Below are 15,799 nucleotides of genomic sequence, written 5' to 3' on the forward strand. Positions count from 1 at the left end.
TAAGACAAGGGGTCTCATCACGAGCCAACTTGTTCAGTTCAATTACAACTACTGAATGGCATTGTCAATAGCTGGCCACCAAACCAGGACAATGGATTTTTATCTTTTAAAGAAACTGAAAGAATAGAAAACACAAAAAAGAAAAAATATGTATATACATATCATTTTGAATTTATCTTTTAGAAGTTATACTCTTAGATGGATGAGACAATGAATGATTAATGGTTAAAAGGTAATCTTGCCGAGACTATAGATGTCTGCTGGTAGCAAAGGCACTACCTGTGACAACAGAGTAAACTTAAAAGCTAAGTTGGAGAAGCCCCTTGCTTTATCTATACCAACCAATCAAAGCTTGAATAAGCCCAGAATGTTTTTAATTTTAATATTGGAAAAGGAATTACAAAAAATTGTCATTATATTCAGAGTTAATTTTTATTTAACTATTCTTAGATTTTTTTCTTTATCCTCAATGGTTTCCAAACTAAGAAAGTTATAGATATTGCACTACTTTATCAGAGATAACTGTTTCTCCCAGTGAATCGCCAATTGTTGTGCTATACAACAACCCTCTCATTTCAAAATTTTCATCCAAAAGTTTAACAAGAAATGGGTCCCATTTTTAGGAATTAGATAAAATCAATAATATAATAACAATCGCAAACTTGCAAAATCCATACAACACATGAAAATCTTTATGAAAAGGTTTGATCCAATTTAAATATTAAACAAGACCTTCTCGTAACACAAATATAAAGGAATGTGTCGCACCCTTTGTTTAAAAGATAGACTTAAGGCTTTCACAGGAAATCGCTGATGTGATGACGCTATCGGAAAGCGCAAATTGCAAGTTATCAAGGAAACATTCCAAGGGTCCATGTTAACCTCCCGATGCGATAATTCGATTGCAATCGGTTATCACTGAAAACATGAAACACATAACGAATGCCCATTTGGAATCTGCCGATGTGATTTCATTATTGGAAAAGTGCGCTTTTCAATAAAAGGTGAAATATGATTGTTAAACGAATGTTTGCAGGTGTAAATCTTAAATCAATTATAAACGAAAAACAAATGATTCATTGATTTCCTATAGATTATCCCACCTCCCTATGACAACTCACTATTTATCGCAATCGGAGCTATATAAGTAAATAGCTAAAACATAACATTTGTGCCCCCCGATCTGTGATATGTGATTTTTGCTAATCACTGATCGGGAAAGTCATGAGATTCACTTTAAAGAACCATTACTAATATGAGAGATGTGACATATCATTATGGCATTTAAGTATCACAATTGGCAGTTATGGAAATCATTAATAGAGCAGTTATCGTTAAATCCTTCAAGGATTTCATCTGTAGTAACATTAGAGTTCGTATTGCTTATCACGCTTAAATTACCATTAATCTTTTATATTCTACATTGGCTTTGAATATATTTTTCTATGTTATGGTCTTCTGTTTCTTTTTACAGAGCAAGCCTGAGTTTATGAATCCATAAAAAATGATGGAGAAATCAAAGAAGCAAAAGGCCCCTGTCATAGCCAAAGAGGAACAAGTTGAAAAGGTCTTGATAGCTGATATTACCTGCCTTGGTTTGGTCAAGGCTTCATGGGAAAGTATATACAATTTATTGTAAGCTGAGGATCTGGAAGAGATCGAAGAAGAACAGGGAACAACAAATTCCACTGACAAGTCAGAGAGTACTTTTAAGGATTTGGCCAGCTCTTATCTTCACAGAATAGCAGCCCATGCCAAAGTATTACCCTACAATGACTTGGTCAGGTGGGTAATTGAAAGTATCAGCATAATAGACAGAACATTCTTTACGGCTGATGGAAGGATGTTTGGGTCATTTAGAGCGGAAGATATCAAAAAGATGTACCATTTGCCTGAACCACAGAAGCAGTACAACAAAGCATTTTTGGAATCCTTCGCCAAGGAAAATGCCATGGAGTCAGACCCTATCAGAAAATGGAGGTATTACCCAAACAAACACAAGTATGAATCATCGGGTATGTACTCCGTAGAATCATTAGCTTTTCCTTACTGTTATGCTAGTGCTATGATATGCAGACTCTTTGGAGTCCGAGATTCGACTAGGTTTTCTATAGAGATGGTACCTTTAATGGAAGCAGAAGTTAACTCTTATATCATGGATTGGGTGACCATTTTGTTTGATAAAATGGCCAACAAAATTGTTTATTATAGGAAAAATAGGTTTGTGACTACCCAGGTAATACCCCCGTTTTATATGAGTGCCTACATTTTGGACACTATCCATTTCAATTCTGATTACCCCATTTTAGGTTGGAAATGGACTCCACAGGACTCAAAACCCATTCATATCTATCATAAGGAATTGTGGAATGCCCATTATAAAAATCATCTTTATAGAATCTGTCATGGTTTCATCCTGCCTGTTCATTATGCTATATTCAATAGACCCGCTCCTAGGTTGTCCGATGAAGCCAGTGTCAACTTAACATCAATTGGTAGTTGGTTTGGTGAAGAGAAATTCACCTACATCAGACTTTTTGGTAGCACTACTGACCCACATGTCCTCCCCTTATACATCCCTGATATTATTTGCCAGAGAAATAGCTTATCAGATAATAGTAGAAGGGATGTCAAGGAACTTAAAGAAGTCAAAAAAACAAATGTGGCCTTCATTTCCCCTCTGATGTGGTACTTTCATGCTGCATTACTTCAAACATGCAGAGAAGGAAGCTGAGAAAATTAAAATGTTAAAGTTAGCAGTTATCCCAAAGAAGCAGTATGATCCAAAATCCATTGCTTACAATTTCACTTCTGATGTCAAAATTGCCAAGTTTGAACATGAGAAGGATAATTATGATGCTTTGTTTGCTTCAGTTGAGTTATTTTCTCAAGTTAAACAACTAACAAAAATCAAATTAGGAGCAGAGGGATTAGAGGATTTTTTGATGTTCAGGACATAGAGATTGCAAACACTGCCTCTGGACTTGTTAAATACTACCTCTATAGTGCAACTAGAAGGCCACTGTGAAGGAAAAATTATGGAAAAGACTCCTGAAAAGGAAAATACCCCAGAAAGGGAGCAGACAAAGGAAGGAACTAGTGAGACCCTTGATACAGATATGAATATTGATTTTGCTTTAATCAAGGAATGGGAGCAGTTTGACCTAATCATCAAAAACCCGAATAAATCCCAAGAGCTCACTACACCAAAATTGCCTGCAACACAAAAGCATGAAGTTATTAGTGTTCCAATTGAAGGGACAAGCAGCCTACCCAGGTTTTAGCAGTATATAGAATCATTCTCGAAAATCCTACAGAGGAGATTGTACTAAGAACAGAAGAAATACCACCCCTAGATGTATTCTACAGTTTGAAGCATAGGGTTGTTGTTAAAAGACAGAGGAAAACGAGGAAAATTGATCAAAATCTTCTTCTAACTCCTCAGGCAGAAATGATGAATGTGGTATGGAAAGCAGAAGTTAATCCCTCTGAGGATTAAATGGAGTTATCTTAGTATGCCAGAGCTTACGCAACAACGATAATGGAAAAAGCCTCAGAGGTCAGCCAGCTGATCAGGGAAAAGGATCAGAGGATAACTTAACTTGAGTTGCAATCGACAAAATGACAACAAAGGCTTACTCATCTTGAACAACAACTAGCAGAGTAGAGACAACAAAATGAGCGACTAGGAGAGTAGTTGAAACTAGAAAAATAGAGGATTGTTAAGCAAACTCTCCATAAACAACCGGAGTTGTCTCAAGAGTTAAGCAGGCTTCAGATGATAAGTGAGCAAGAAAAGAAGGAAAAGGAAGATCAAATTGCACAAATGCAAGAACATATAGAAAGGTACAGGGGTTATCCATGTAGGAATTTACAGGGTAAGTTCCTTAGACGGAACACAAAATGACACCGCTCACAAACAGATCACAGATCAATACACCAGTATTTTGATGTGGTTAAAACCCTCAAAGAGGGAAACAGTCCACGGCCTGAGCCAATGCGGCCACTTCAGGCAATTTATTAATAAAATAATGAAAACTTACATATGCTTCTCTCATAGACGGATTACCCTACAAATGACCCTCCATGCTCTTTAAATAGAGATCATGGAGCAATAGGGTGTTAAGCCACGGATCAAGTGTTGGTAATACCGAGGAGAGAATGAACCGTCGGATCACTACATATCGTGACCATCGGATTGTAAGTTACAAAATGTACATAGTAAAGAAACACACTTTACCTAACTCTATACTAGACCAAGTTGTACTTAACTATTTCCTATGTGTCCGAATATCCTAACATCCCCCCTTAAGAACAACTTGGGATAGGATTGAAGGATTTACAAATATGACACAATAGGAGAAGGAAGGAGGCACTAGAGCCTATCCCCCCTTAGTGACAACTTCCTGAACTCCAACCATAAATCGAAGTTTAGTGAACTTCGCCTCTGTGAAGCCTTAGTAAAGATGACTGCAACTTGATCATCTGTTGAACAATATTACACTTCAAGAACATGGTCATGAATGAGCTTTCTGATGAAGTGCATGTGCAGTTCAATATGTTTGATGCGCTGATGTTGGACTGGATCTTTGCATAGTTGAATGGCACTTTATTATCACACCAAAGTGTAGTCGGATGCTGCTGTTGAAAGCCAAACTCTGACAGGATCTGACGAAGCCACAAGGCTTCCTTACTAGCTTCTACGGCACCACGATAATCTACTTCTACTGAAGAAAGAGAAATGGCACCTTGGTTCTTGCAAGCCCATGTAATAGGTCCTGAACCAAGAGTGAACACATAACCTGCAGTAGACTTCCGATCATCAGGGGCACCAACCCAATTGGAATAAGTGAAACCAACCAATAGAGGAGATGCTTCGGCACTGTAATGAATCCCAAACTGAACTGTACCTCGAACATAACGAAGTATTATTTTAGCTGCTTTCCAATGACTTTCACATGGGTTTTGCATAAACCGAGCAACAAGGCCAACAACAAAGGAAAGGTCAGGATGAGTATGGGTTAGATACAAAAATTTTCCTACAAGTTGACGGTATAAGGTAGCATCAACTTCAGGAGAAGTACAAGTGACTGAAAGTTTGACTCCAAACTGAAAGGGAGAAGGGGCTGGCTTATAGTCTTCCATGTGAAAATGGCATAGAATATCACAGGCATACTTGGACTGAGAAATGGAAATACCTTCCTTGGATTGCAAGACTTGAAGACCGAGAAAATAATGTAAGTGTCCTAAGTCTGTCATTTTAAACTTCCTTTAAGGCTAGACTTCACATGGTTTATAAGGTTGGGATCACTACCAGTCAGGATAAGATCATCAACATAAAGAACAAGAATGATAAGAGACTTGCCCACTTTCTTGGTGTAGACAGTATTGTCAGAATGAACCTAGAAAAGCCATTTTCTAAAAGAAAGTTATCCATTTTGGCATACCAAGCTCAAGGAGCTTGCTTGAGACCATAAAGGGATTTCTTAAGCTGACATACAAGGCTCGAGTCTGTTTGTATAAAGCCAATAGGTTGTTCCATATAGATTTCTTCATGCAAGTCCCCATGCAAGAAGGTGGATTTAACATCCATCTGATGGACTTCCCATTTGAAAGAGGTAGCAAGGGAAAGAACAAGGTGGATAGAGTTCATTTTTGGCAACAGGGGAGAAGGTTTCAGTATAGTCAATGCCTTCAACTTGTGAAAAACCCTTAGCAACAAGACTAGCTTAATGTTTATCAAATTTCCCATCTGGTCCATACTTGGTTCTGTAAACCCATTTGCATCTAACAAGTTTTCATCCCTTTGGTAGAGGAACAAGATCCCATGTATCATTTGCCAATAATGAATGATATTCTTCATTCATAGCTGCTTCCCAATCTGGATGGCCTGAAGCTTCTGCAAAGGTGTCAAGATCATAATTCACTGAAGCTTGAGCCAGTAAAGAAGAGGCTCTCTCGAACTGAGAACGTGTACGTCGCTGATCTGTAGGATCACCGACAAGATCACCTGCTGCATCCCAAGTAGCACGGACCCATTTTGGAAGCTGAGGAGCTGAAGGAGGATCCTGAGAAGGTGGGGGAGGATTTTCATCCTCGCTTTCATCATCTGAAGAAGAAATATTTTCAAAAGTAGAAGAGATAGGGAGAGGTGGCACATCCGTCGAACTAGGCTCGCAGGCCGATATATTTTCATCAAGCTTTACATCTCTTCTAATGATAACATTTTTGGACTTAAGTAGAATAAGTCTATATCCTTTGACATCTTCAGAATATCCAACAAAAATACATTTTTCACTCTTTGGTTCTAAAGCTTTATGTTTCTCATATGGAATATGGGCCCATGCTTCACTTCCAAAAACACGAAAGTGACTTACGTCTGGTTTGTTTGAGCTCCATGCTTCTTCTGGAGTGATATTCTTTAAAACCTTAGTAGGAGTGTGATTTATTGTGTAATTTGCACAGTTAATTGCTTTTGCCCAATAATTAAGACTAAGTCCTTTAGATTGAGGCATACAATTAGCCATTTCCTTTAAGGTGTGATTCTTCCTTTCAGCTACACCATTTTGTTGTGGAGTATATGGAACAGTATGTTGCATTTGAATTCCATTCTCAGTGCAAAAGTTGATGAATGTGTTTTTGACATATTCTCCGCCATTATCAGATCTTAGCTTAAGAATTTGATTTCCAAATTGTTTTTCAACAAAGGCCTTAAAGGCCAAGAACATGTTAAATACTTCACTCTTGAGTTTTAAGAAGTATACCCAAGTGCGTCTGGAGAAATCATCAATGAAAGTTAAGAAATAATTGTAGCTAGAGAATGAAGCAACTGGAAGTGGACCACATAAATCACTATGCACGAGCTGTAAAGGGGCTGAGGCGTGCCAAGAGGCACGTTTTTCAAAACTGTCCCGATGATGTTTTCTGAGTATACATCCGGAACAAACACCATCTCTGCAAGATACCATTGGAAGACCTGTCACCATATTTTCTTTACATAGATTCTGAAGAGAGCGATAGTTTAAGTGACCAAATCGCTCATGCCAAAGTTTGCTCACTTCATCATTATGAGCAACAAATACTAAGGGAATATTTGATGACCCAAAGTTGTGAAACTTATACAACCTTGTAGAATCATCAACAATGCCAGTAGCTAAAATCTGTCTACGATCTCTTAGGTCCTTAATTACAACGTCGTGAGGTGAAAATTCAATGATTTTACCTTCACCTGAATGGGTTATCTGATATACAGATAGAAGGTTGCAGGATAAGGTTGGAACACATAATACATCATTAAACTGACCATTGTCTAGATGAACAGTTCCAGTCCCTACAACACTAAGAGATCTATCATCACCAACATATATATTTTTGGTGTTACAATCATTTAAAGAAGAAAACATGTCTTTGTTTTTGGCCATGTGATAAGAAGCTCCAGAATCAATGAGCCACTCATGAGAATGAGAAGAAGAAGATACATTTAGTGCATAGCCAGACCGAGATGCTTGACAACCACATGCAGAAAGTGCCACTCCTGAAGATGAAGTTGAAGTTGAAGATTGCTCCAAATGGATGTTATGCTTCTTCATTGCTGCTTCCAAGGCTTCCATCTTCTTAAAGCATTTGGATTCTAAGTGGCCATCTCGATTACAAAAGTTGCAATGTCTATCAGTCTTCTTCCCTTTGTTTTTATTTGTCTTATCATTTTGTTGAAATGATTTTTCATTTTGAGGCTGAAATTGCTTAGGACCCTTGATTGGTTTAGGACCATTCTTTTTAGGATACAACCTCTTAGGATTCTTTGGATTTGGTTGTTGCTGGGCGGCTAACACTTTCTTAGAAGAGTTTCCAAGATGAAGAAGACCAAGGTGTAAGAGTTTTTCTTGTTCTCTTATTAAAGAATCACAAAAGGAATCAAAGGAAGGGGACTTGTAGGTTTGTCCTTGAGAAATGAAGGCTTCTCTTGTAGAATGGAAGGTGGAAACAAACACAGAATAGGCTGGTCCCAACTTAGTAAGAATGGAGTAGATAAGGCTACTATCTTCTTTCTTAATCTTAACACAGTCTAAGGGTCTTGAACTTGGACAAAAAATCTTCAATGCAAGAAAAATTATTGGGGTCCAATGTAAGCAATTCATTTTCAAGTTGATGGGCTTTAAGTTCATTTTTAATTCCAAAGACTTTAGTAATTTGTTGTAGTGCTTCATCAGGAGTATCAAGTTCTACAATATGGAATCTAAGATCTGGAGAAATAGACATCCCTATCAACCCACGTGCTTGGTCTTGCCTATTTTCCCATTTAGCTGCCTTATCTTCATCTTTCGGTTTGGTCTCTTGGCCTGTGGCTATTCTGCAAAGACCTTTACTTCTAAGTAAATCCACAATGTAGGACCACCATTGGAAGTAGTTAGTGTTATCAAGAATGACTTGGCATGGACTTTCCATTTTTAAAAGAAACTGAAGCTGTAGATGCTGAAATTAAGTGTACCAATGGAAAGATCTCGAAAAATTAGGCCGTTTCAAAAAAACGGTTCTGAAAACGACTTCCGGATGAAGACGTTATGGCTTTTTGAAAAAAAATTAACGAAGTCGCCGACGAAGTGCGGGAATGTGCGGAAATGAAAAAATCCGCCCCCACAAAATGGAGACTTGAACCCAAGACCTCTACTCTCATAAATTAGCTTTGCACCAAGTGAGCTATACAAAAAGTTTGAGAGAGAGAGAGAGAGAGGGGGGGGGGGGGGTTGATGCTTTGGGTTGCGTGCTTGCTTTGAGAGAGCTCTTTTTCCCTACAAAACAAAAAACACAAAACCCAACACGGACATACAAAAAAAATGAACCTTGCAGCTCGAAGTTAGCTTTAGCCGAAAACTAAATATTTTCCTCAATGTTTCTGATTTTCCGAGATCACACTAAGGCGTAGCGGAAAAGAGCATACACATGAGAAAAATCCTTCCTTTCTGTTTCTGATTTGCCCAGATCGCACAAAGTCGCAGGGCAAAGAGCATACGCAGAAATGAAAGGTATAGATCCGGTAATAAAAAAAAAGCTAAATAAACCGAAACCGAAATAAACAGAGAGAAAATAATTGTAAACTGCAAATAAAACCTGTATACCTCTAGATCTTAAAAATGACACAGCTAGGGCTACCGGAAACCTTTTCGCGTGAAACAGAAGGGGTTCCTCACTGGAACAGATGCTCCCAACACAACAGAGTAGTCCTCTTGGCCCGAAAGCAGTTAGAAACAGTAGATCTAGGAAACAGCAGTTGGATGCAGTTCTACCGGCTTCGGATTTGGATCACCAACAGACGCGACCCTCAACCTGGCTCTGATACCATTTAGGAATTTATAGGGTAAGTTCCTCAGACAGAACACCAAAGGACACCGCTCACAAACAGATCACAGATCAATACACCAGTATTTTGACGTGGTTGAAACCCTCAAAGAGGGAAACAGTCCACGGCCTGAGCCAACGCGGCCACTTCAGGCAATTTATTAATAAAAGAATGAAAATTTACATATGCTTCTCTCATAGACAGATTACCCCACAAATGACCCTCCATGCTCTTTAAATAGAGATCATGGAGCAATAGGGTGTTAAGCCACGGATCAAGTGTCGGTAATACCGAGGAGAGAATGAACTGTCGGATCACTACATATCGTGACCGTCAGATTGTAAGTTACAAAATGTACATAGTAAAGAAACACACTTTACCTAACTCTATACCTAACTCTATACTAGACCAAGTTGTACTTAACTATTTCCTATGTGTCGGAATATCCTAACAATCCACAAGTTAGTGAATTTAGAAAAGAAGCCTTGGAGATAACCAAAGCCTTGTCCCAATAGTTGAACATTCTTTGCCATAACATATCATTGGCTGACCCATCGTGCGATATCTCTTCATCGCTAATTGAGGAGGTAGTGGACACCAGACTGGAATTGGAAAAAACAGATGAAAGGATAATAAATTTTCTATCTTGGCAAGACTCCATAGAAGGAATGGTTGCCAACTTGCCAAAAATACAAGAATCGCACAAGGAAATCTTGTTTTCAGAATGGGAGTCCTAGTTAATGAAAGCCAAAAGAGCAACTTCTAGATGCAGAGCTGCAACGAACGGTTTTATTGAATTAGTAAATAATAGTTTACATATGTCTAATTTGATCTCTGATTGCTCTCCAGGTAAAATCCTGAAAGCAAAGGCACTAGAACATCATTGGAAACAAGATCTGGTGAACAGAGAAAAACCGATCGGAGAAGTCCAAAACTTGACATGGGAAACATTTTGGTCTTTTCTAGTCACATAGCCAACAGATGGCCATGAAATGCCTTTCTGACGTGGTCAACTACATGATCCCCAAACTCTTTGATGCCACCTACATAGCCCAGCTACACTCTAGGATGAGTCAACCTCCAGAAATCTAGCTAATGCTCGTAATCTGTCAGCTACAATCACAAGAAAAGAAGTCAATCCAGTGAATTAGTTCAACCGCTATTGCACTGCTATTTTTATAGTGAATCCCATATTTTCATGTCTATAGTTAGAACAACACATAGTGCTTTTTATTGATAGTTAGTTTTTATTTTTATTATTTAAGACTTTTTCATGTATTTAGAAAGGGTCCTCAATTTGTATTAAAACTTAACTTGGGAGTTGCACTTTTGTACTTCTAATATTTATTTTATCAAAAGTGGACCAAGTTATGTATTTTTGTGAAAGAAGCTTTTGCAAGACTCGAAATTTTGCATCTTCTCAAGGTTTTCTCAAATAGGAAAGCTGAATCTGAGTGTTGTTTACATCGGGAGAATTCAAATGCATACAGTACTATTATCACTATTTTTGTCCTATTTCTCTATGTGAATGAACATTTCTTACAACTTATTATTATTGATATATGTATGTTTTTCAAGCAATTCTTTAGCATATAATTCCTCAAGGTTTTAGAATTGTTATCATTTGGATATATATGTCAGTGATATATATTGTGATGAATGCGATAATGTTTTTATAATTACTTTTTTAACTTCTTAAACAAAGTAATTAGCATATGAATGCATCTTTCTATTTTACAAATAAGCCATCTTTATGATTATTTGTTTAATAGAAATAATCAAAAATTGTGTTGTTAACAGGATACCCGGGTTAGATTAGTTATATTTCTATATTTTTGAATTGTAGGATAAAAACTTATCACCTTCATTACACATTACAAAACAATCACCCATCAACTCATACATCACAGGGAAACTGGTCCCATTATATCCAGTTGGAGCCACCACACCAAATGGAAAAGGAGCTGCACTAAGGTCCGGACCGGGTGGTTTTCCCCAATGTTGATGCAACGATTTTAGAGACATTAACAAGTTCCTTGTCTTCTTTTGATGTTTCCTTTTTTCATATTACGGTTCATGGGAGCCCAATCACAGTCCTCTTTGGATGAACACATTTACTTTTCGAAATGTAGGAGTAAATATTTAAAGAGAAGATGCCATAATAACATAGTGCTTGAGCTAATGAGCTCAGCTATTAAGCATTTTCATTACTGATATAAGCGATTTTCGTCGAGAATCAAAGTTCTTATTATTTTGCATAATATGTTGTATGTATTTGTATTCAATGACACTTCTCAAAAACATTAATAAATATAAGTTACCGATCATAGTTAAAATTTATAGTCGAGAAAAAATTTATATTTCAGATGTATGTTTCATGCATTATATTTAGTTTAATAATAGTTATGATGTTTGAAATTTGAAACCTGATACAATTCATGTTACTGTGATTGTATTTCTTAATGTTAGAGACTTATTCTTTGAGCTCCTATATTATGTCATGCATACATATTCTAATAATACATAATAGAAATGTAGTAAAGGGTTTTTTTAATTTTTAAGTACTTCCGCTTGCAATGAAGTGTGAATAATGTCAATTGTTTTAATATTTTAAATGTGTGCAGAATGCGGAAAACCAGGAAAGGAATGTACACTCAATACTAGTCTACAAATAATGCTACACTTCCTTGGAATCTCCACCATAGCTAGGGAACTCAAATTATCTGCATGCACTAGCTATTTTGGATTGATTGATCAGTTAACTAGATGATCACTAAGTTAAAATCAAATTTAGATTTTCTTGTTATATTTTTAAACACTCCCTCTCAACAAGAAAGGGATTATCAACCACCCCTATCCTGCACTTGTGGAACTCAAACTTCCCTCTTAAAAAAACCTTTTTCAAAATGTTAGCATCGTTCCTCTGTAAGAATGTAGTGTAGAAACATTATCTACCTCTGCACACAGTCCCGTAAATGGGGATACCATGTATCTATATGCTAGGATCGATCGTGAAACAAAATATTCTCAGAGAGCTTGATGTAACTCTAATTATCACATTAGATCATAGTTGGATCCATCATCTGACCAAATAATCCAACAAGTATCTTTCTCATATAGACCGCCTCCCATGTTGCTTGACTTGCAACCATGTATTCTGATTTTATCGAGCTACGAGCCGCAAATATTTTCTTCCTATTGTACCAAGAAACAACTGTAGAACTAACACATAATCCCACCTAATTTACTCTTTCATTCTCAGGGATTCCCCGGCCATTCTGCATCTATGAAGCCACACAACTTCACTCCCTCTATCAGTCTGTACCATAGTCCAAACTGGGTAGTTCCTCTGAGGTATCGTAGAACATTCTTAGCTGCCTTCCAAAATAATTTGGTTGGCCTCACCATAACATGGCTTAACTAGTTGACTTCATAACACATATCTAGTCATGTGTTCACAAGATACATTAGTGAACCCACTAGCTATCCATAAGTAGTAGCATTCAGTTCCTCACCTGAAGTAACATCCTCCTTCCTCCAGTTGGTTGTTAGAGGTGTATCCATGGGTTTACAACTCTCCATGCAGAATGTATGTAGTATCTCACTTGCATACTTTCCTTAAGACATAAATAGTTCCCCATCGCCTTACCATACTTCCAACTCAAGGAAGTAGTTGATGGAGCCCATGCCCTTCCTTTCAAATTCCCTTGCAAGGTCCTCCTTGCAAGATTTGATCATCTTCTCATCACCAAAGACAATAATAAGAAATCTACCTTCTAATAAGATGTATAGAGGTTTGCATCTGCTTCACTTTTGGTGAAGCCCAAATCAGTGAGATACCTATCGATCCTAGTGTGCTAAGCATGGGGTGATTGTTTGAGACCATACAATGCTCGCTTGAGTTTTCACACATGATAATCTTGATCAAATGCCTCAAAACCTTCCGGCTGCTTGATGTACACCTCCTCCTCAATAACCCCATTGAGGAATGTTGTTTTTACATTCATCTGGTGGATATTCCACCCCATCTGCACATCCAGTGCAAGAATTGATCTAATGGATGAGTACCTTGATATAGGAGCAAAGGTCTCCTCATAGTAAATTCCATCAACTTGAGAGTACCCCTTGGCCACAAATCTGCATTATACTTCTCTATGCTTTCATCTGCTTCCTGATTCACCTTGAAGATCCATCTTGAACCCACTACCGATTTATTTGTTGGTCTTGGGACCACTTCCCAAACAATGTTCTTTAAATGGATTCGTATTCCTTCACCATTGCATCAACCCATATAGGTATCTTTGTTTCTTCCTTGAAAGAGGATGGCTCAATCTCTACAAGCTCAATAATTAAAGCCATGTATCCAGTGAACCAATTAGGTGACCTTCTTTGCCTACGAAAATTTGAAGGAGCCCCCACATTCTCCCTCACATCCTGCACAAGTATATCATCTTCCCTGGTTCTTTTTCTGCCTTCTCTGGATGGCTCTTCTTGAGTGGATGTCTCCACTCTTTGTTCCTCAATTTGTGGCTACTCCACAACTTCCTGAGGCTTATCCTTTTGAGATAAAATTTCCTCTTCTGGTGGAAATAATAAAACAAGATTAGATTACATCATTAAATTTTAGAGGAAAAAAAGAAAAAACTATTTTTTCAACTCGTATTTTCAACTTATCTTCCTATGTGTTTATGAAAATTTTGAGCAGAAACACTCATTGGATGAAATTTTTGATTCCTCATCTAAGGAGTACCCATGTTGCATACTTTCTATGGACCTTAATACACGAAAAATGAGAAATACATGAAAAACATGGTTGCAATCATGTTTTTCCATCTATTTTTCATTTTTCGTGTAGCAGGGTCCATCAAAAGTATGAAACATGTGTACTCCTTAGATGATAAATTAAATTTTGCATACAATGAGTACTCCTACTCGATATTTGAGCAAAAGCTTAGGGAGATAAGTTGAAAATATGGGTTGAAAAAGTAGTTTTATTATTTTATATATATTTTTAATCGTTTTACTTTTTTACTCCAAAAATGGTGAATCATCCCCCATGGTTGACATAATCATCTCGAATCCTATTGGTTCTTATAAAATTTATTTTGATTGTACATTTTTCTTAGGAGACCCATTTTATACCTCAAAATTCCCCTAATGCTCCTCATCAAACTTTACATCCCTTTGCATAACTTTCATTATGAGGGATGACAAGTACACATGGTAGTTGTGAGGAGTTTATGTGTAAGCCACAAATACCCCCAATTCTATTGTTAGCTCACGATTATTCCTTGATTCTTTAGAGACATGGAAGTAAACAGAGGCTCCAAAAATCTAAAATGATTGAATTCATTCGACACGTGCTCACCTCCATTATCACTCCTGAGAGCCTTCACCTTCTTGCTTGTTTCTTTCTCAAACAGTGCCTTGAATTCTAAAATCTTGGAGAATTCTCATCTTTCTTCTGCATGAATAATATCCAACACTTCTGTGAGAAGTCATCAATAAAAATGACAAAATATTTATGTCTGGCAGTGGAGGCTATTGAGAAAGGTCTACAGTCATAAGAGTGGATCCTTTCTAGGATTGCATGTGCTTTTCTATCCCGATCATGGAATGTGGATTTTGTGTACTTCCTTATGGTACATCCTTTGCATACATCCTGCTACTCAAGTGCTCCTTTGGGGAGGCCAGTGGTTAATCTTCAAGGTGTCATGATGCAAATGGCCATGTCTTCTGTGCCAAAGTTCAACGACATTGGGACACTGCACTTTATCTGCCTTAGTGCTTGATGAAACATAGTATTCCACATCTAGCATTATACATGTTCTTCACACGAATCCTAATCTACTTCACCTATCCTATGGTTATGTGTCTATGGAATACTTTTCCTTTTCTGAAGATCACATCATAACAACGGTCTTCCAAAAATGCAACAAAGATGAGATTTTTCTTTAGGCTTGGAATGGACATGACATCCTTGAGCCTGAGAGGGGAGCCCGAATCCCTCTAAAAGGTGACTATACCAATCTTGGTCACGCTATACCTTTCATTGTCCCCTAGCTCAATGTGTATATGTAGATATTTCTCCTCCAAGTCACTAAAAAGTCTCTACACCTTGTCATGTGGAATGAGACCTTTGAGTCCAAGTACCACACACTCCTCATCATTATGTTTCCATGCATGTGATAAAGACAAAGTCAAGCTTGAACTATGAAGCCAAGGATTCATCTGTTGTTCCTCTTGAGGTCTTCTTGCTTGCCTTTTTGTGTGTACACTTTGCGACATAGTGCCTGAATTCATGACAATGGATGCATTTAATTTGGGATAAATCTTTCTTCTTGTCCCCTTGGTTGGATTCTAGTTTGGTTTGATATTTCTTCTATTTTCCTTTCTTTTCCTTTCTAACCAGTGAAAATTTTTCTTCATCCTCACCCTTGGATGAAGTCCCATCTATGATAT

Source organism: Pinus tabuliformis, chromosome 9 (genome assembly GCF_031772625.1).
Source record: "Pinus tabuliformis cultivar Carrire ecotype Pingquan chromosome 9, CPIR1, whole genome shotgun sequence".
In the NCBI taxonomy this organism is placed as follows: Eukaryota; Viridiplantae; Streptophyta; class Pinopsida; order Pinales; family Pinaceae; genus Pinus; species Pinus tabuliformis.